General features: G+C 34.3%; 1 protein-coding gene across 13 annotated transcripts in view; it reads left to right on the top strand.

The window, feature by feature from the left end:
* The window catches only part of smg (sterile alpha motif domain containing protein 4 smaug), a 392,969-nt gene that overhangs the window by 91,384 nt on the left and 280,168 nt on the right, over nt 1-21,417 (top strand). For 2 of the 13 annotated variants that reach the window (XM_090400250.1, XM_090400239.1), the window contains exon 1: nt 19,827-19,842. The exons of 8 other annotated variants lie outside the window; for them this stretch is intronic. The gene's annotated coding sequence lies outside the window, so the exon portion shown is untranslated. 3 more of the 13 variants (XM_090400251.1, XM_090400242.1, XM_090400241.1) reach the window with 3 other exon arrangements.

The following is a 21,417-nucleotide window of genomic DNA, read 5'->3' as shown; positions in this document are numbered from 1 at the left end:
GGAAAAACAACCAGAAGAAATATATACACCAAAAGGACTCCAGATCCTCATAATAGCACATAGTTTTGAATTACGGCCGACTATGTGCTATTTCATTGTATCTTGAGGATCTGGGTTTCTTTTAGTGTATATTTTCTTCTGGTCGTTTTTTCCTGTTTTGTGGAATGAAAAATCCCGAGTTTCCGCAAAACCCTGTCACCAACATTCATCAGTGAGTCATAGGTATGTTCCAGGAATTTAGTGGACGTCGTGACTTAATCTGAGTTGAATATATGAATCAGAGTTATTACATCTCTTTTCACTTTGAAACATTTATTACAAAACAGATATGGAAATTATCATGGATAAAATATCGTCCTTTATACTGATATCGTTTTTATCGCAGCAATTGAACCCACGGCTGTCTGTTGGGTTATGAATTGTACAATTTCTCTTCATTTTGTATGAAACGCCTAATTTCGCATATTTTCTTTCCTAATTTTTCCACTTACAACGATTCGATTTAAAACCAAAATTGACAGGACTGGACAAATTATGGTAATTTGTCAAATACGAAATGTCATTAAATCTGTTCAGCCACAGCAGAATGCTACGTGCATGTGGACTGACTGGTCGATAAAACAAATTGTAAAAAATTATCACAATTTTTGCGAAATGTACCTGAAAGACTTGTAGAAGTTAAAATTCGTTAAGAATATCAACAATCAACGTTTTAATTTACGCGTATCCGATGTCAGTGTCACTGCAGGATATCTTAATAATATATTGTTATGATTTCTTCAGACACATCGTAATCTTTTCATAAGTCACTTTTCTCTACACACAGACGGACAATTCCATATCCAACTTTCCTCGAAAACTTCGAAGAATCGCAAATCTCTAGATTCACGAAACCACGATTCTTTCTGTAATTGTGTTGCCTACTGCATGTGACGTGCCGGCCTAGGAGTTCCATTACCTCTTCCAAATGTATTGGAAATTTTGAAAACTGCTCTTCTTAATGCCATAGTTTCACTGTTGTAAGTCTATTAGAATTTTTTTGTTTTAATTTGCAGAAGTCCGAAGATCTTCAGCAATTATTTTGTGTAAGTATGTGAAGGGGGAAAATAATTATTCGGTCCTGCATTACGTGAAAGACGCAGTGTATGTTAAGATTTTCTCCGTCTTTTCTACTTGACGTTGGAAGAGAATCCAAAACAGTTTGAAATAGAGACTGTCGTGTTACCGAAACCTTTAAAAGCACCAGAGAACGGCAAAATGACAACCAAAGAATACAGCATGGGATCATTCTTAATTGTTTAAGAAATACGGATTTTTTAAATTATTTCTTCGCTAAATGCTTAAACTAGATGTGTTTTTGCAGCATTTATTTAATGTTTTCGCAAATATGTATAAAATGAATAAGTTGAAAGCATTCACTGTATTTAAACTGTATTTAAACCATATTTATTCATACGGTTGTAATTGCTGTTAGATTTACCGAAAACTTTGTTAGATTTATTGCAGCGCCAATGATCGTTATGCAGTGTTCCTAATTATGATTTGTGTTAGTTATTGAATAAATGTATGCACGGCAATCCCTCGATTAATGCGTCCCCGATTAGTGCATCATTTTTTTTTTCGACACCCAAATTCGATTAGTGCGCTTCTAAAATTCGATTAGTGCGCTTCTAAAATTCGATTAGTGCGCCTATAAACATTTTAAAAATTTTCGATCTATACATTTTTTTATGGCTAACTATTTAAAAAAATCACTCACCAGGATGAAATAATTTAGTTACCGATATAAAACAGTTTACAGAGTTATTTTTTTAATGGCATACTACACTATTTCAATATACACTATGTTCCAAATTTACCGCCAAATTGACAATTGACATTTATGTCTTTAGGAGTGAAGCAAGATGCTTTTCATATTCCCCGCTATCTGTTGTGGTTGCAGTGAAGGTAAAATTTATGAGCAGAATGCTCGCCCTGATTGGGCATGGAGATTATGCATCACTAAAGGAGGCCAATATAGCTTTTGGTCTTCTATATTTGAATATGTCCGTTGGATCATATGCTGTAGCTTGTTGAACCAAATCGTTGGGATGTGTGGACGTCTTTAGGAAAAACTTGGTGGCTAAGGATCGTAGAAAAGAGAAGATATAGGGAATATTTGTGTCTCTGTGGAGTTGAGTGTTTCTAACATACCACGGGGCGTTCAAAATCATTCTCAGGCACTTGTTCTGCACTCGCTGTATTTTGATGATGTTAGCATTAGAGGTGTGGCTCCAGGCCGGAGAGGCATAGGTGATTATAGGACGAATCGTCAACTGGTATAGCTGCAATTTGATTCTGTTGCTGAGCTTGCTATTTCTATTAATTAGCGGATAGATCTGTGCTATGGCTTTAGATGCCTTTGTGCATGCAGACTTGGTGTGTTGATTGAAAGATAGCTTTTTGTCGAGAATTACACCCAGGTAATTTGTTTCTGACTGCCAGGGAATTTTAGTATTGAATAGTAACAAATCTCCTACAGGAGACATTGGCCTTTTTGAGAAAAGAACGGCTGAGCTTTTCTGGGGGTTGACTTCCAATCTCCATTTAGAGAACCAACCCTCCAGCTTTAGAATGTTTTCTTGAAGCTTTCTGGTAATGAAAAGGAGTCTGAGTGATCTGGTTAGTATTGCCGTATCGTCCTCATATAGGGCCAAAATGGAAGTCATCGGATTGTGTGGGATGTCTGACATGTATACAGAGAACAGCAATGGAGCCAGTAGAGATCCCTGCGGCACTCCAGCAAAGATGTGGCGCTGGGAGGATGTAGAACCGTTGATTTTTACTTGCATTGATCTATTTTGAAGATATGAGTGGATTAAATGAACCATTTTAGGTGAGATGCCGGCTGAGATAAGCTTGTGCAGGAGTCCAAAATGCCAGATTTTGTCAAATGCTTTGGATCGCCAAAATTTATGTCGTCTGCTTTATATAGCATTTTGCTGATCATATCTCGTGCAATTGTTTTCCTTACTTTTTTTATTTTAAATTATTTTCCTAACTTTTAATCACGAGTAAAAGAATTAGTGGGCAAAAAATAGAAGCGTGAAAATGATTCGAATAGTAATCTCATTGGAAGAAAAACTTGAAATAATAAAAAATGAACGAGGCGAGTCCAGAGCAAAAATAGGACAAAAATGGGTGAATCAATTGCTGAATACAAAGAGAAAGGTAAGGCTGCTTCAAGTTCATCATTCATGACTCGAAATCAAAGTATTATAATGATTGAATTAGAGAGACTTCTTTTTACATGGATCGAAGATTGTAACCAAAAACAGATCCTGCTAAACACGTGCCTTATTAAATCAAAAGTCTCTTTGTAACCTGGAAAGAAAGGTCTATCAATGATGGTAAAGGAGAAGAATTCCACGTTAGTGCTGGGTGATTTGAGCGTTTCAAAAAGAGAAACAGCCTACATAATGTTCTAATCACATGTGAAGCCGCAATTGAAGATAAGGATATATCCAGAGATTTTGAAGAAAATTTGTGTAAGAAGGAGACTATTGTGATCAACAAATATTTAATGTCGATGAAACCGGCCTTTTTTTGGAAGCGAATGCTTTCCAAGACTTTTCTAGCCAAATCAGAAAAATCTCAGCCTGGTTATAAAGTCTCAAAGTTGAATGAAATTACTGCTAGCAGTTTGGAAGCACATCTCCACATTGTGTAAATGATTTTAGAGGCTTTTCAAATGAATCTAAGTTAATTACATCTCATTCTGAGAAGTTGAGTGATCCCGACCTGCTAAATTTAGATAAACAACAGTAAGATCCTGAAGAATATGAAGAAAATTTAATCACTGGCAAGTCCAAAGAGGTTTCACAGAAACAATTTGAAAATAGTTTCGTACAATCGATGTTTTTAAGCAGCAATCTTAGAAATTGACCTTGGTGAAGAGAGAACCAGTAAAATTTGCAGAAGTCATACGTCAGTTGTATGAAAAAAAGAAACAGAATGCCCGCCAAACTACGTTAGCTCATTTCTTTGTTAAGAAGAGCAGTATAATAAATTTATATTCTGAATATGTTTTATTGTCTTTCAACTTCATGGTTTTCCTTTAACTAGGCTCTGAGACATACATTAATTCTTTTATAAAAAAAATTAAGGGTCAAAAACGAAATCTGAGGAACGAATTATACATTTTCCCATAGGTTATTATATTCGATTAGTGCGTTTTCGATTAATGCGCCTGTTTTAAAGAACGCATTAGGCACACTAATCGAGAGATTGCTGTATACTACTCAAAGCAGTTAGGGAATATTTTAGTTTTCTTGTAAATTATAAAATTATAAAAATAATTTACAAATGTAACATAATTTATAATAAATATCGATTATTTAAACAATAGCTCGCCTATTACACCCTATCCACAAGCAAGAAATATTTATTCATGTATAAAGTACCCAATAGTTATAATTATTTGCAAAAATTTATAATTATCCGATAGAAAATAAAATATCCCCTAATTGTTTTGAGCATTATAATTCTATCCATTTGATGAGAGTCTAAAAGTAGGAGTTTTTCCAAATGGAATAAATATTTACTTAGTCGGGATAAATTTACTTACTTGGAATAAATTATTGGGAATCGAAATTCCACCGTTGTTATATATAAACAATAAGGAAGTACCCATTCAAGAAGGCTCATGTTTAGGCTCATAACGCTTTAGTCGTTCGGTTGTAAATGATACAGTTTTCTTTCCTTTCTTAAAAATAAAATAATAATAATATAACAACTTGATCAACTTTTATTCACCTGCCTTAGTTCTTAATGACTTCGAATTCTTTCCAGAACTGAGGCATCTGAGAAAGGGCAGATTTAATAAACTGATAGCGTTCAAAATAAAGTGTTGCCGTCTTTGGAGGGACTTAATAATAGAAGAGCTCAGCAAATGTTTTGATCAATGGCAACATCGTTAGATGTAAATGTATCCTGAAGTGACTGTTTTCAAGGGGGGGAAAAGTTCATCGAATATATAATTCAAAGCATATTTGCGATCCTGGTTGTCCTGACCTCAAAAAAATACGATGTCAAAAAAAATCTCGTATATTTTGGAAATATTTTGCTTCCTACCTTTGCGGGAAGCTCTGCTTAATTCTGTTAATTTACGTGCATGCGTGTGTGTGTGTGTGTGTGTGTAACACATGTTAACATAATAATGATCATCAGTAAATGCACGTTCATTTCTGAACGTCGCTAAATCTGGATGAAGAATCAATTTTTTAAAACAGGTAGCGTGTAGTTGACAAAAAAAAAAAAAAAAAAGCCGGAATTAGCCCTGAGCTAACATGTTTTGATAAAATGCAGTTACCAACTGAATCATACCCATCTTAGTGGTCAATGTATGCCCGTTTATCGAGTATTATGTTTTGGAGGGAAGGAGAGGGGGGGGGGTGCAAATTCAAGGGATAACGTTATTTAGCACAGCTGTTTACGAATGGTGCATTAGGTGTAAAAGGGTAGCTGTAGAATCCACGGCTTTTTAGCTGGTGATGGCCAAGTTTTCGTTTATTCTTAGGCACATTACGTCAGCGGGCAACCAGGCAGTCTGTTGTAGGCCTTCGTGCACCTTATGTGGACATCTACATCGTTTGATGGTTGTATGTACCTACGTAAGACTTGAAGGAACTACGCGCGTCTATGTGTTGGCAACAGTGTGCCCTCAGGGAAGGTCGCTTGGAAGCTAAAAAAAAGGGAGGGAAGTAAGAACTGAAGAAGGTATTCTGAAAGGCCTTGGTAGGAGGCTGGCGGACTTGCCACTCGGGATCGTGAGAATCGTTCTTTTATGCATACTATGCTTCACTTTTTGGTTCTCGGGTTTCACGCGCTCTCTACTCTTCCACAGTGTCTGGGCGTCATTGGCAATAGGCAGGGGCTCTTGTTGTGTTTGTATCTTCTACTGATTTGAAAGCGTGTTGTCAAAGTTCACTTTAGTGACTGTCTTGCATTGTAGTTCAAAAATAGTTAACATTCTAAAGTGTTGCGATTCTCATATATTGTCTGTCGAGTAAAATATTCAATGTTCTTTCTAGCGATGTGCCAAACTTCTATTTAGTCCGTCGTTATTTTTTTTATGTATATTTTTTATGTTTCTTTTTCTTTTGGAGCTGTAGTAAATAATCTCATTGTGTTTAAGTGTGCATTTATTCAGAAAGAAATGCTATTTACATGAAGTAAATGATACGAAGCATATTTTCATTATTTGGATATTTATTGGGAGAAAGAAAAATAGAAAGAGCCTAATACCAGAAGAATTAATTTCGGGGGAAAATAATACGAAAAGCCGTCACGTTTTCTATTCCAAGAAGGACTCAGTAATCTAATAAATTATATATCCATATATATATATAATTTTAGAAATGAGTAGAATTACTTCCTATAATTAAATGGACGTGTGTAGAAATAGACCAAATAATCCACTATTATAAAAATCAACACCTCCTAAAACTGCAAAGATGAGAATATTATCCTTTCCCCTTTTTTTAGCAATTCAAAAAAAGTTTGTATTTCATAGCATTACCCTCTATTGTCATGTTCTTTGATCACCCTAGCGGTTGACAATTATTTCGCTTCAGCTTTTTGTTTACATCTCCAGCTCCCACATCTCCAGCTTGTGTGTGTCGTCACTTTCCTGGCCATTTCATAGAGGAAATGCGAAAAGTGACCCTGACATTCCTTCGTCCGCACTTAATTCTGTTGCTTTTTTTTTTTTTTTTTTTTTTGGCGAGAGAGAGAGAGATACATTTTGTCAAGTTTGTATTATATTATATCATATGTACCCTTGTAATGTAATAATGTAAGCAAAACAAGATCTTATTCGTGTGGTTATCTTACTTTGGTCTTTGATTAAACATAAAAAGTTACTAATAATACAGTGTATACATCTATTATAAGTCGTATTTTATGACTATATTTTGAGATTATTCTGTCAAGCATTATATAGATTTTTGAACTTAGTAACATCAAATAGTATATATGATTATTATTATAGCTAGTTAACATGCTTAGTCCAAATATATGATGTTCATGTGTATTTCCTCTAAAGTTATTATTTTGAGATGTTTGATTTCTGTAGTTGTTTATGTACTCCTACTGTACTATAGAAGTGATATCAATAATTAAACGCTACTTGCAAATTTCATTAAAGAACTGAAAAATATGTTGTTTCACATTAAACTTTGAAGTGGTGATTATGATAATCGACACGTATGCCGATGTAATGTGTTTTCTTTTTGTCGCGACTGCTTTCTGGATTATTGACTAAGCTATGTAATTTTCTCACTGTTAGAGGGCGCTATGCTTTAAATCTCAGGATTGAAGTTTAGTATCTGTCATTTTAACGAGTGAGGCAGGTTTGGCACTGCAATTAGTTCTTATAGTTATTTCGAGCGATAGCGAACGTTTTGCGGCGTTTATAATGAAAAACAGATTAGGATTAATATGGTAGTACAGTGTTGTTTACCGATCAATTGTTGGTTTACGTTCTGTTGCTATTACAATTATACACTGTATACCTTTTGACATGTCTCAAGAAGTGCTGTAGTCCTGCGATTGACAGAGTTTAATCAGTACAACATGGTGTTTAAAAAATTAAGTTGTAAAATAAATAAAAATTCAGCCAGAGGTATTCATGGTTTCGGTCCCGCAGTATTATAAATATTGACTTTGTATTTCCCCACTAAATGTTTTTATAATCTTCAATTGTGTCAGCAAAACGTGGTGTTTTTCCCTTGTTTCATTTTCATTTTTGAAACCAGCGAATCACAAAAGTATTTGAGCCAAAATAATTTTATATCAAATCCCCAAATCACTATCCTTTTAGTAGAAATTGTAATGTGGGGTGTTTTGTAGAACCAAATACTTAGCCACGGTTCTTCTACTTATAAGAAGTAAGAGATAAATTTTACTGTCTCTTAAAAGCGAAATGGAATAATAGAAATGGTCCACTGAAAATAATAATAATAATAATCAGCGAATTGTGCCGGGCTACTGGAATGCTTACGATTCGAAACTATTCATTGATGTCGTAAGGTTTTTCTGGAATTTAAAGTATTATAAACAAGAAACCTTTTTGTTCCTCGTCTAATCTGAATTTTCGGCATGGCCGTTCTGTTTGTCAATTTTGTCGCAGATTAATAATACATCAGGGCGATAGCGCTTTATTGCGATGAAGAAATAAGTTCAATATTAAAAAAAAAAAAAGTTGTCATTTACGAAGAATGATCATTACTTGAGCTGGTACATTAATGACGAATGTGTATAGTAAAATCTGCGCACTTTTACAACAAAAGAGGATGGCTATCGATGAAATGGTAAAACAAGTGCAGATTAGTAAATATTCTGATATTTCTATGTGTACAGTCTTCCACAACATTCATAAATTTTTGTGCAAGATGGGTTTCTAAACAACTGACTGCAAACTTAGGCAAGGTCGTTTGGTGTTTTGAGTCAATCGTGAGGAAGATTAGCGTCTTCCTGAAACGTACAACCATTGGAGACGAAACACGAATCCTCCACTAAACTGTTGAGTAAAAATTCCGTTTGGAATGAAACATGCAATGTATTATGCCAACAAACGAAAAGTGCAGATCTTCAGCGTGAAAAGTGCCTACACGTTTTTGGGAATGAAAGGGATTAAGCTTTAGATATTTCGGGAAAGATATACGACTGCGAATAGTGCATTACAACGAGATTCTGCGTGATAAGTTGAATCCAGAAAACTGGGTTGCATAAATTCTGGACTTTATGGGATTATTGTCTGTTCAGATCACTACAGTTTGATCAAGAACAGGAAGGTAAGGAAGTGTTGCATACTTAGCTTGCCATCTAGTCGACTTTTCTTCCTCCTAAAAATATCAAAAAAAAAAAAAAACAGTGCACCTTTGGATGAAGTATATTCGAAACCGAGGTGAGGGGACTTTAACAAGAAACAGTACATTTGTAACCACTTATTTTTCTAAGTTTCTGAAGGCTGAAAAGCTAAAATAAATATTCGACTTTGTCCAGACTGCAGCTACTGGCCAGTCTGGACAAAGTCTACTCGCCAAAGGGTAAGCGTATTTGTCCAGCACAGTGTATTGCTATGAATAAATAATTATCAAATTAGTAGTAAGAATTACTTACGGTATCCTACAGAGGACTATAACTTAATAGCAAAAATCATGGGGATACTTCCATTTTTCTCGAATATTACTTACCGGCAACAAACTACGTGATATAGCAATAGCAGTGTATAAAAGCAGAGAAATAATAAATGAACACTTGTGTACAATACCGAAAATAGGGTGTGGTTTAGAGTTCACCGAATACCAAATATTATAGACTGCCATTTTAGGCATCATCAGTTCGTGCGATTGCATCCTAATGCGAGCATCTGCGATCAACTACAGCCGAATTCATTAAAAGATGGAAACGTTTTCGGAAATTATAAAAAAAAAAAAAAAATCGATAAATAAAGTTAGACATTCCTTACCAAAGCAGAATATCAGAACATTTATATATCATAATTTACAGTACATATTGGGCATCGTTTCAACAAAAAAGTTCAGGTGATTCGAACTGTAACTAGAGCTAATCGTAAATATCAAATTTCAATAAAATCCATTTCGACATGGAGGTATTATATGCACACAAACAGACGGAAGGAATAAAACGAATCTAATTGACTTAAGCATTCTGTGAAACTCACCTAAAACCGAACCTTCAGACACATTTATAATCATTAAAGTCGTTTAATATTAATTGACTTTCGGTTGGTTTACCGCTCTCGATGCAGCAGGCTACTGTTAAAAATGCTCAGTTTCCGTTTTCAATTCGTAGGTGTCGCATTAATTTGTTATTACGAGAGTTGATATGCGGGTAAAATAAATATATAATAATAATACTGTAACCTGCTCTTGTTACAAGGGTGGGTTGTGGGAAAAAATAGCTCTTAAAGAATTAATTAAAATTTGAATCTTTTATTACTCTATGTTTAAAAAGTGTTAATGTTTATGAAAAGGGGTGTAAAATTAATTTTTTACGGAACGACTTCATTCTCCTCCTGTGAAATTAGAAAATTAACTTTTTTTAAAAAAAAATTAACAAATGGCCTCTATAAATTACTACTGCTTCATAATTATTTTAATTGCAATTAATGACAGTCATTTAGTTAACAACATTCACAATTTGAGAAAAATTATAATAATTATATAAATAATAATTACACTGTGTAACGGATAAATCGGGTAGAAGTTAAATTGATGAGTAGTATAATGCAGAAGCTTCAGGTACAGTACAGTACAGGGCATAGGCAAAAAGGGTGACCAATATGGTACAGAAAGCAAAATTAGATTATGAGAGGAAACTAGTCTAGCAAGCCAGATAAAATCCCAATAAGTTTTTCGCTATGTGACGAATAAAAGCAAGAGTGAATAAAAGCACGAATAAAAGCTTGGCTCTATCTCTGACTATTTCTGTCATCTCTCTGAAACTGGATAATTGTGACCTTTCCTTCAATAACTATAGCCAAGTTTTTTTTGGTCTCCCTCTTAATCGTCCCCTTCCAATAATTCTGCTCAAGACTAATGTTCGGTAATCTCTTAGGAGACGTTTTCTGGAGGTGTCCAAAACCATATTTGATTATTGTTTAGCAATTATATCTGTGATATCTTCTGTGTGGTTCAGTTTCTTTTTGACTTGCTCATTTGTTTTGTGTTTTGACCAGTCATTTCATTTCGAATGCTCCGATTTTCTGTATTTCTTTCTGATCGAGTTTCCCTGTCCCGGCTCTATATGTTGCCGTAGGTATAATAGTCTTTATAGTCTTCTGTTTTTATGTTGAAAGGTTGGTTAATCAATCTGACGTTAGTACTGTGTATGGATAGTGGGTTGGAAAAGGAGAAACTTATTTACATTTGATTTAAAATCATGTACAGTATATATTGTATTCCTTGAGAAACACATAAGGGAGAAGACTTAGACAGTACAGCAGTAGCAGAGATGAAGGAGTAGGGAAAAGAAACTTGTTCTGTGGGTTTCGAGGTGTACTGAATGGGGGAATTATTGATGCTATTTCAGATGAACATTTTCCATGGAAATATTTAGAGAATACATATATTAAAGAAACCAAACGCCTGCGCTAAAGTGGGGGGAGTGAGTTGGTAAAGAGATGGGTTATTTAACCAATCAATCTAATTATCCTCCTCTGTATTAAGTCAAGCATTTCGTTGAAATACTTAGGGCCCCCCCTACTTCAAATGTGAGAGCAGTATCCAAATAGCTGGGCGGATTTGCGATTTGTTACTTCACCTCTTTATTTATTTTATTTATTCATATGGAGTTTCCTCCCTTTTCTCCTCCGTCCCTATTGGGGCGAGTTGAGCCCCCTCATGGGGGGTTAAGTATTTTATGGCTGTAGATCCGTGTGTGTTCACGGGGTCGGTTTGCCTACTTGCGGGATGAAAAACCCCGGATAAACTGGGGAAAAAACCCTGCTGTCTACCCCCAAGACCGGCTAACTTGGCTATAGCCGAGGAAGATCCTTAAGCTTCTCACGTCGGCGACGGGAATCGAACCCAGGACACTCCTTCCCCAGGCATATGGTTGCGAAGCGCAAAGCCACTAGGCTAACCGCGCGGACACTTCCGCCTCTGAACAGCTTAACAGTTGTTCAGAGGTGAAGTAACTTCTTGAACGAAAGAGAAATCCTAGTTTTTTAGAAGCTGAGGAGGCAGTGGAAGACAGGCGCATTAAAAAAATGAGTATTTCAGACTATTCCGGAGTTGGCCGATCTTTGTCAGGCAAGAAATCTTTTTTTTTTTTTTTTAATTTTTTTTATTATATATATATATATATATATATACTGAAAGAAACCCGAGTTTTAATTTCGCAATTTAACATAATCGAATATAGAATACACAGATTCATATAAACACTGATTAGGAGCATTGTCACTTATCGAGCACATCGTGCAGATGTATTCAAACTTGGCGATGTTGAGAAGGGTGGGCTGGTATCTACTGCATTAAAAAAAAGAAAAGAAAAAAGAAAAAGTTAGAGTGGAGAATGAAAAGTTGTTAGAGAATTTATTTTTTATCTATAATTTTAGAAAATATTACATAAGGAGAATTAAAAATAGAAGTGGAAATCTCCATTCGCATGTGGAAATTAGGTTTCCAGAATCCTCCTTCCCCTATTTCTTTTAAAGCTCTGTTCTAAATAAAATTTCGGGTCAACTGAGGTTTCATCATTAGTTTCTTATCAACAGTTTTTCTTCAAACCTAATGAGTTGGTCTATTCCCAGCTCATCATGTTTCCAATCTGGAGGCCCAACAAAATATGATCATCTTTTATTTTTGTGTCTTTTAAGCTATTTAACTGCATCGGTGTGTATGCCTTGGTCTCGGCTATCATTTTCACTTCAAACATCTGTTTGCTAATATTCCGTCTACTGTTCTCTTTAATTGGTCCATCTTAAGCTAGCTCTGCTTACATTATTGAATATTAACTATGTCAGGTCCTTTTTTAATATCTTTAAAATAGTTTCTGCTAAAACTCTCATATCTACTGTCTCCATTCTTTGATATCTGTTTTATTTCCAACCCAGCTCTCTGAACACTCTCTTGAATCTTGCTTGATTTTTTTTTTTTTTTTTTGTGGTTTTGACACGACATTTTCTTGTCAAATATAATTTACCTTGTTACCAAGTGAAAAACTTTCTACAACTATCTCTGATTCCTTCCTTTTTCCATATAAATATATTCAAATAGTTCCTTCCGCATCTATGTCTTATTCTTTCTATTTTCATATTTAATTTGTTATTTTCACTAACTCGTTTATAGATTCACTACAGAGAATACAGTTGAGGTGTCTTATTTTATTATTATTATTATTATTATTATTATTATTATTATTATTATTATTATTATATTGTCTTTTTATAGCTTCTTGTCATTTTATCGCCGATGTCCATACCAAATTCGTATAGCAGTTATTTAGTTTGATTAAAGAATATTAAAGGGTTGTAGAAAATAGGGTAACTTAACTTACTATGCAGTTTCTTCTGGCTTGATATTAGATTTATTATCGCTTTCCTTAATAATGTAAAACTAGTTTATAAACATCAGCTTTAGTGTCAGGTATCCTACAACGACACAATCCATACAGGATATAAACAACAGATAGAGTACATCCTGCCTTTCACCTAATTTACTATCGATGTAAACCTTCTGGTTCTGTCCACTGCTGGACGAATGTCTCCCCCCATGATTTTCCAGATCACTCGATTTTCTGCCTCTCCTATCCATCTCACTCCTGCAATTTGTTCCAGTTCATCTCTCCACCTTCTTCTCGGTCTTCATCCATCCATTGGTCTCCACTTTGTTGTTTTTCTAGTCCATCTCCTGTCACTGCATCTGGCAATATGGCCAGCCCATCTCCACTTAGCCTGTTTAATGTATTTTACAATATCCATGACACCTATTTGAGATCTTATCCAGATATTTGTCTTCCTATCTCTTAATGTTATTTTTAGCATACTTCTTTCCATGCGATGTTATGTTGTGTTGTTCTCAGCTTTTTGTTTAGGGCTTCTGTTAAAGTCCATGTTTCTCCTCCATATGTTAGGACAGGAAGTATGCACTGGTCGAAAGCTTTCCTTTTTAGACTCATAGGGATGTCACTTCTGAATATGTCTCTCATTTTCCCATAAGCCATCCACCCAAGGTGAATTCTTCGTTCTTTGGCACTCCTCAAAGTATAACAATTGGCCCAAATTTACACATGAAGTAACTTGTTCTATTTCATGCTTTTCAACTTTGATATTTCTATGGTTTATGTATTTATTCATCATTATTTTTGTTTTTTCTCTATTTATTTTTAATCCAATTTCTCTGTAGGCTTCATTTATCTGATTTTGCCTTTCTTCCAGATCTTGAAGATTATCTGCTATCAGGACAATATCATCTGCAAATTTCAGATGATGCAGCCTTTCTCCATTTATGTTTATTCCTTTTGTTTCCCAACCAAGGCTTCTAAAGACTTCCTCTAGTGCAGCTGTAAATAATTTGGGAGATATGGTGTTGCCTTGCCGGATGCCTTTTTGTATTGGGAACTTTTCCCTGTTTTTATATAATTTAATTACAGAAGTTGCATTATTGTAAATATGTTTTAGTGTTTCAATATATGGTTTCTCAGTTCCCTGGGTTTCAAGTGCTTTTAGTGTTGCAGATGTTTTAACTGAATCAAATGCTTTTTCATAGTCTATATAGGCCAGACATAAGGGTTTATTGTATTCAATTGATTTTTCAATGAGCTGAATTAATGTGTGAATATGGTCCGAAGTAGTGTAATTCTTTCTAAATCCAGCTTGTTCACAGGATTGCATTCCCTCTAGTGTAGATTTTATTCTATTATTTATAATTGTTGTGAAAACTTTATATATGGTGGAGAGTAGGCTTATAGGTCTAGTTTTTAATTTCTTCCTTATTGCCCCTTTTAAAAATCAATATTAGAAGTGAATTGTTCTATTTTTCGGAATTTTTCTCTGTTTTAGGCATTTATTAAAGTTTAGTCAGCTGTTTGATGACAGGGCTTCCTCCCAGTTTTAAGAAGTCTACCATAATTCAATCTTCTTCTGGGGCCTTTCCATTCTTCATTTCCCGCAGTGCCATTTCCACTTCACCTTGTAAGATCTCAGGGGCATTATGTTCTTCCTCACTCGAGTTATTCATAGATGATTCTTGGATGTCCCAGTCTTTGTCTTCATAGAGTTCAGTATAAAATTCCTGAATTCTTTTGATTATTGCATTTCTATTTTTTATCAGTTCACCATTTTTTCCTCTTACAGCAGCTATTTCCTTTGTTCCAACTGATAATGTTCGTCTTAGGACCTTCATATTACTATTGTTTTCTATTGTTTCTTTAATTTTCCTAGTATTATACGATCTAAGTTCATGTTTCATCCTTTTACGTATAGTTTTACAAATTTCCGCATATTGTTGTCATTCAAATATCTTTTCACATCTCTTCTTTTCTTCATCAGATTTAAGGTTTCCTGTCTTAGTTTTTCCTCTCCTTGGTGCCGTTTTTACACCTATTTCTAGTGCACAATTCAAGATAGATTTTGTTAATATTTCATTAGCATCATCGATGGTAGTAGCTGTGTTTAACTTTTTTAGTTCATTTTTAAGTGATTCTCTATAACAGCTTTTATTGTGGTAGAGGTTTTGTAGATTCACTAAATTGGACTTTTTTTCTTATGAGCTTATTCCGTTCCCATTTTTTGTTGATCCATACTTTTGCCCTTACTAGTCTGTAGTCACTTCCTGTGTTAAATCTATTTAGCACTTCGGTATTATTTATTATATATCTTCTGCTGGAGAGGTAAGTTTGTCCATTTGGGCTTCTCCAAGTACATTTTCGGTTGAATTTCTTCTTGAAAAACCTGTTCATAATAAAGAGGTTATTTTCTTCTGCAAATTCAATAGGTCTTTCTCCTCTTTCATTCCTCTGTCCAAATCCAAATTTACCGATGGAGTTCAGATGGTCATCTCTGCTTCCAATTTTGGCATTAAAGTCACCCATTATAATTATGTAGAATTCTTTAGAATTATCTAATGTGGATTCTAATTTAATGTTTCATAGAAATCTGCTATCTCTTCATCTGAATGGTCCATAGTTGGGGCATATACTTGTATACTTTTCAGTTGGTATCTTTTATTTATGAAGAGACTTAGTTCAGCTATTCTTGATGTTATTTTATTTACAAACAGGACATTGTCCTTGATTGTTTTATTTATTAGGAATCCTACACCACCAGTTGAGTTTCTGTCACATTCACAGTGATAGAGTAAATGTACATCTTTTAATCACATGAGAGTTTCTTCTTTCCTTCTTATCTCTGAAAGGCCCACAACGTCCCATTTTATATGGTCCAATTCTTTCAACAGTTCTTCCAATCTATCATCATCCTGCAGAGATCTGCAATTATATGTTCCTACTAATATCCTTCTATAGTTGTGCAATGTAGGTGGACTCATTGTAGCTAGTGAAGACTAGCATATTTTTCGACCTAGACCCTCTGCCTAAGTCCAGGATGCGTCCCTTTTTATGCTGGGCGACGGACGAGCCAGTACGTAATTTTCCTATTTTATTCATCATTTGCATTGTCCTCATGGGGACAATTTGGCCTTATAGCACCACACTGGCCAGACGGGTTGGTGCCTCACAATAGTGCATAAGATGAAATGTCACAGCAAAATAGGAAGGATTCACCCCTAGCTTTCGAATAGCATTGGGGGTAAGGAGCAAGAAGAAAAGAAAAAAGCAAGGAAGGGAGAGGAGGGACCAGTCTACAGATAATATAACAGATGTATATTACATGAAGTAAGGCATGGTCCAGCATCATGTACCTCGGGTTTGCCATACCCGTACTCACTACGGTGAGCCCTTGAGATTATATATACATGTATATATATATATATATATATATACATGTATATATATATGATTATATATATATATATATATATATATATATATATATATATATATATATATATATATATATATATATATATATATATAGTCTAACTTCCAAACGGCGTCCCATTTCTCATATTGTGCACAACTACAGTAATTTAGGAAACAACTCTTTATGCTTTTCTGTGCTATGTAGTGTTTGTCGATATTCAAGAAAAATATCGACACCTGGTGTATAATGTTTGTAACATAGTGTATATATATGCCATGTTGACAAAATGCTCCGCTTTTTCCCAAATTAATAGTTTAGAAAAAATACGAATTCTTGAATATCAATTCGATATTCAAGTGACTTCGCTACCGGATACAATCAGTGAACAGGTGTTCAAAAGATAAACAACCTGTATATTAAAGTTAAAGCTAAGAAATTTGTAACACATTCACCAATGTATTTGTCATGAAATAACAACATATCTGCTTTTGAGATTAATATTCTTTTTATTTCTAGAAAGTTACCTGTTATACGAACATTGTTCATTTTATGTTTGGACATACTGATTTATTATCGTTTTCCCCATTTTGTCATCGTTTTGCTATTAACATATATTTTTAACATTTATTGAATTTGCGGAAAAAATGCGCTGTGGGATTATTAACGCTATTTGCACTTCTGAACGAGACGATTTATTGCATTTCAATCACGTTGGAGACAAATCAAAGTATAATGACATCCATAAAATTAACTGCACAGCAAAATGTTATGTTTGAACGTGTGATAATTTGAAATAATTTATCAGCGACCACTGTCGTTGTATCTCAAGCCATTATATTTTGTAAGCATCTATAATACGTATCGGTTATTCCAATATTTTGTTCCTTTACTAGTAGTGTAATACTCAAGATTCCGGAATTAAACTGAGAACGGTAAACACCGTTAGACATTACACAAAATATTCTTACATTTGTGCGAAATATCTTGACCTCTTTTATACCATAGTAGGCGGTTATGACGCGCAGGCATTTGCAAATTCTCTCACACCCACGCCATAACCGATGATCACTGTAATTTTAAACTTGGGCTGTATTATAATATGCTCAGAAGGCATTGTAATTCACCCGAAAGATATGACAATTAGGGTATGAAAATGCATTCTGTTTCCTTTAGAAAGGCCAGTGAAGACAGGTTGTTAAGCTTTGCACAAGGAAAGCAGTCATTAAATGGTGTCATGCTTTTATTCTGGATTTTATTAACTTTAAATTTCCTCTATTACATGGTATAGAAGAAATTCAGACAATTTCTTCTTGTAACGTCACTCTCTCTCTCTCACACACATAGAAGTTTGGGGTCGAAATTTCAAAATAAATTTCTTTTCTTTTTTCTTTTATTATTTATTTCAATTTAAAATAAAAAGAAAATAAAAAAAAATTAATCTTTGGATTTCTTTGTGACGCTTCGGTAATTCTTAAGTTTTCAAAGTTTTATTCAACTCTTATTTTTAAGCATCTTATGTGTGTGTGTTGAATAACAAACGGGGAAAATATCCTGATTTTTGTTGTTTGGAAGTACTGCTGAAGCAACTAAAGCATTATGATAGTGCGCATGTGTGTCTCTGTGTGTGTTCCTCTGACCAGTTTGTGTTTTGCGTGAATAAAGTCCTTGTGTTACTACACTGCGGATAACTTTTAAGTGGGCGTGAGCTAAAATAAGCATTTATTATTTAGTAATATTATTATTTCTAAAGAGGGCGTTAACTCCAAATTCTCCCTAGTGAACGCCACTGTGGTCAGAACCATCCTTTAGGATTGAAGTTTGGTACAGGAAAAACAGGACTAGGTAGGAAAAGTAGCGAAGAAGAAGGGAATGATTTCATAATATTCACTTCTGGAATTTGCCACAGGATGCAAGAGATAAGATGCAAGGAAGCCACGTAGAATCAACACTTTGAAGAGCTCAGTCAATTTCTATAATTGTAACTATAATTTACTAATATCAATAATAATTTCAAATAATATTTGACCAAATGTATTAAGTGATAATTCTTAAATGACGTCAGAATACTTGGGAGGTGAGAAAGTTGCGAAAAATTTAACACATAGCAGAATATATTACAAAAAATTCTTGAACATGTCTAAACATTTTCATAGAAAGATTAAAAAAATATATTAAAATAACTGAAATTCTATGTTATAATATACTACTGTAAGTCTTAAAAATTGTTTATAAAGGATTGAAAAATATTGTAATCATTTTATCATCGAAACATAATTTAGTTGTTAATTTTAAAATAATGGTTTTGTGGGTAGTTTTCAGTATTGAGACCACATTATGTTGGGTTTTTTTTTTAATCAGAACGTAAGGTATAAAAACAGTGTAACACTATTTAAGTATTACCCCTAAGATGCTTTACCCTTTCCCCTCTTTACCATATGGTAAAAAAAAAAAAAGTTAATAATAATTTTTAGATGTGTATCACTTCAATAATCATTATAACAAATGAATCACGTCATCGTTACTAGAAAGTGAATACTGACATGCTCAAGAAGAAACTCGAAATGAATCCAAGCAGACACCTGTTGAGATGTTAGTCTGTTAATAGTCACTAGCCCGCCTAATTAAGTCGTATTCTACAAATTATTCAATACTTAAAAAAGAACAAACTCTCCATAGGTGTGTGAGTGATTTTAGGCAAAAATGACGTGGACCAGGCCCGATGATTAATTTATAATTTTGAAGCGAAACTGTGTAAAATGTTTAAAAAGAACTAGTCGAAAATGAAAGCAAACTGCAATAATCCAAACAGGTATATAGAACTGATGAAGCCAGCATTCCTTAGTAGTGTATTTTGTTCAATACGAACAGTAACTTATTATTATTATTTTTTTAATACAAATATTATTGTATTTGCGCATAATCAACTACGAATAACGGTGACTTAATTCTAAGCGGAAAACGCTATGCGCAAGAAGCATTTTTGAATCTATAAATAATATACTCGCAGGTAGTTTATCTAATGCATGTCGTCTGCGTTGTGCCCTGCAGGAAAGAAACGGTAAGTAAAATTATTTATTCAGGTTAGTAGGCTTAAAACCGATCAGATAAAATGAACTGTCTTTTCTAACTCTGTTATAAATGGTCCATATTTAGAGCGGCACGAGTACTTGGGCGTGTTCGTCGAAGATTACTTGCTGTTTGCAATCCGTGTGCATGCATCAAAATGGAAGCTACAGTTCATTACCGTCAATCGATGGACTAATTAGGAAACTTTTTTTCTTTCGTGATTTTGAGCATGGATATGTGCTATTTTTCCCTCTTGGGAAATGTGACGTACAAATGAAATGCAGGTATGTTTTTTTTTTTTTTTTTTTTTTAAAAAAAGCTCTGCGTATCTAAAAATATCTTATTGGTATTTTCGTATTTGGCATGATTTTTCTCCCCCGAGTTAACGATTGAGAAATCGGTTATTTTTGTCGCTTTTTGTTTAATTTTAGCATCTGAGTATAATATATGGACATTTTAAACCTAAGAGTAGAATATGGTAGCGCTCGATATTTTACAAGAATAGCTGGTGTTTTTTTTTTTTTTTTTTTTTTTTTTTTTTTCACGAAAAGCAAACAAATATCCTAACTGGAAAATATATCTTACGTTGTCGGAAGAATATAAATTTCTGCAAATTTAAACACAATGTCCTTCTGATTTTAAGAGCCTTTAAAATTTAGAGGAATGTTATTGTTGTTGCTTATTAAACACTGCTGCAGAAACATATTTGATTCTTTTAAGCTCTTACATAATACATCAGTAATACATTACATACATCCGAATTAATACATAGGCAGCTAAAGAATGAGTGTCTATTTATTATGCATATCGATAGCGTGTGTCCACTTGGTGTGTTTCTTTCGGAAAGAAACTCCATTCTATCGTCTTGTTTTGATGTGAAAGGGCGTTTCCCTCCTGAAGTGAATCTCTCTCTCTTATGGAGTCGTAGTTTGCTTCAAGTCATGTATAGATTCCGCTATTTGGTTTTTTTTATTGACGATCAGATGCCGCAATAGAAACTAAGACAAAGAAGATAAAAAGATTTATTTAACATAACGAGATTGAAGATCCTTCATTGAGGTATTTCAGCTCTCATCAAAGTGTTTTTTTTTTTAATATAAAACTTTTAAAACTGTAAATTATAAATCCATTTTCAGCCACATGTGTAGACGCCTATTTAAATTTATAACTGGAATTTATTGACCTGTGGTACAATGAGCTATTTTTCGAAATTATTATTATGCAATGCAATGCTGCTATTGACAGCTGCTAGTGCACGTCGGAGAGAGGGAGAGAGAATATGAAAGAAGAGTGTTTTAAAGAACGGGGTACTCGTATTGGAGGTCGAATAATGGATCAGAAATGCGGCTTTAAATGAACTAAGACTGCAATAGAAGTTCATCCGTATTCGAATCTGGTATTCTCCCCTAACCCCTTTACTAGAAAGAAATAAAGGAAAATAAAAACATCAATAACATCATTCGGAAAGGTTTAGGAGAACAATGCCAGATTAAGTCATCTGTCCCATCGCTAAGTCCACCCATTCTTTTCAGTTTCTTAAAGGTGGAAATCATTATGGTAATTGTCTCTTCAGAGAGTCCATCAAATGCTCTACGGACTTGAGATGTATCGTTTCAGAGGACCATGGGGGACAAGTAAAGTTTTGCAAAGGAACTGACCACTGACTACATTTTCCTTTGACATTTTGGAAGACCAGCCAAAAGGACATCATGTAGTGCAGATGATCGTTCATAATAACAACGTAACGAGTGCATTAAGCCTTCTATTCAGGTGATTGCTGGACTTAGGCATAACTACATTATACTCACACCATATCTTTTCATTGTTGGAATCTTGTTCCCAGTAGAGTTCCGTCATCC

Source organism: Typopeltis vanoorti, chromosome 11 (assembly GCF_054136105.1).
Source record: "Typopeltis vanoorti isolate ZY-2024b chromosome 11, IOZ_Tvanoo_1.0, whole genome shotgun sequence".
Lineage (NCBI taxonomy): Eukaryota > Metazoa > Arthropoda > Arachnida > Uropygi > Thelyphonidae > Typopeltis > Typopeltis vanoorti.
Note: the sequence above shows the minus strand (reverse complement) of the source record. Positions and strands in the feature narration are given on the sequence as shown.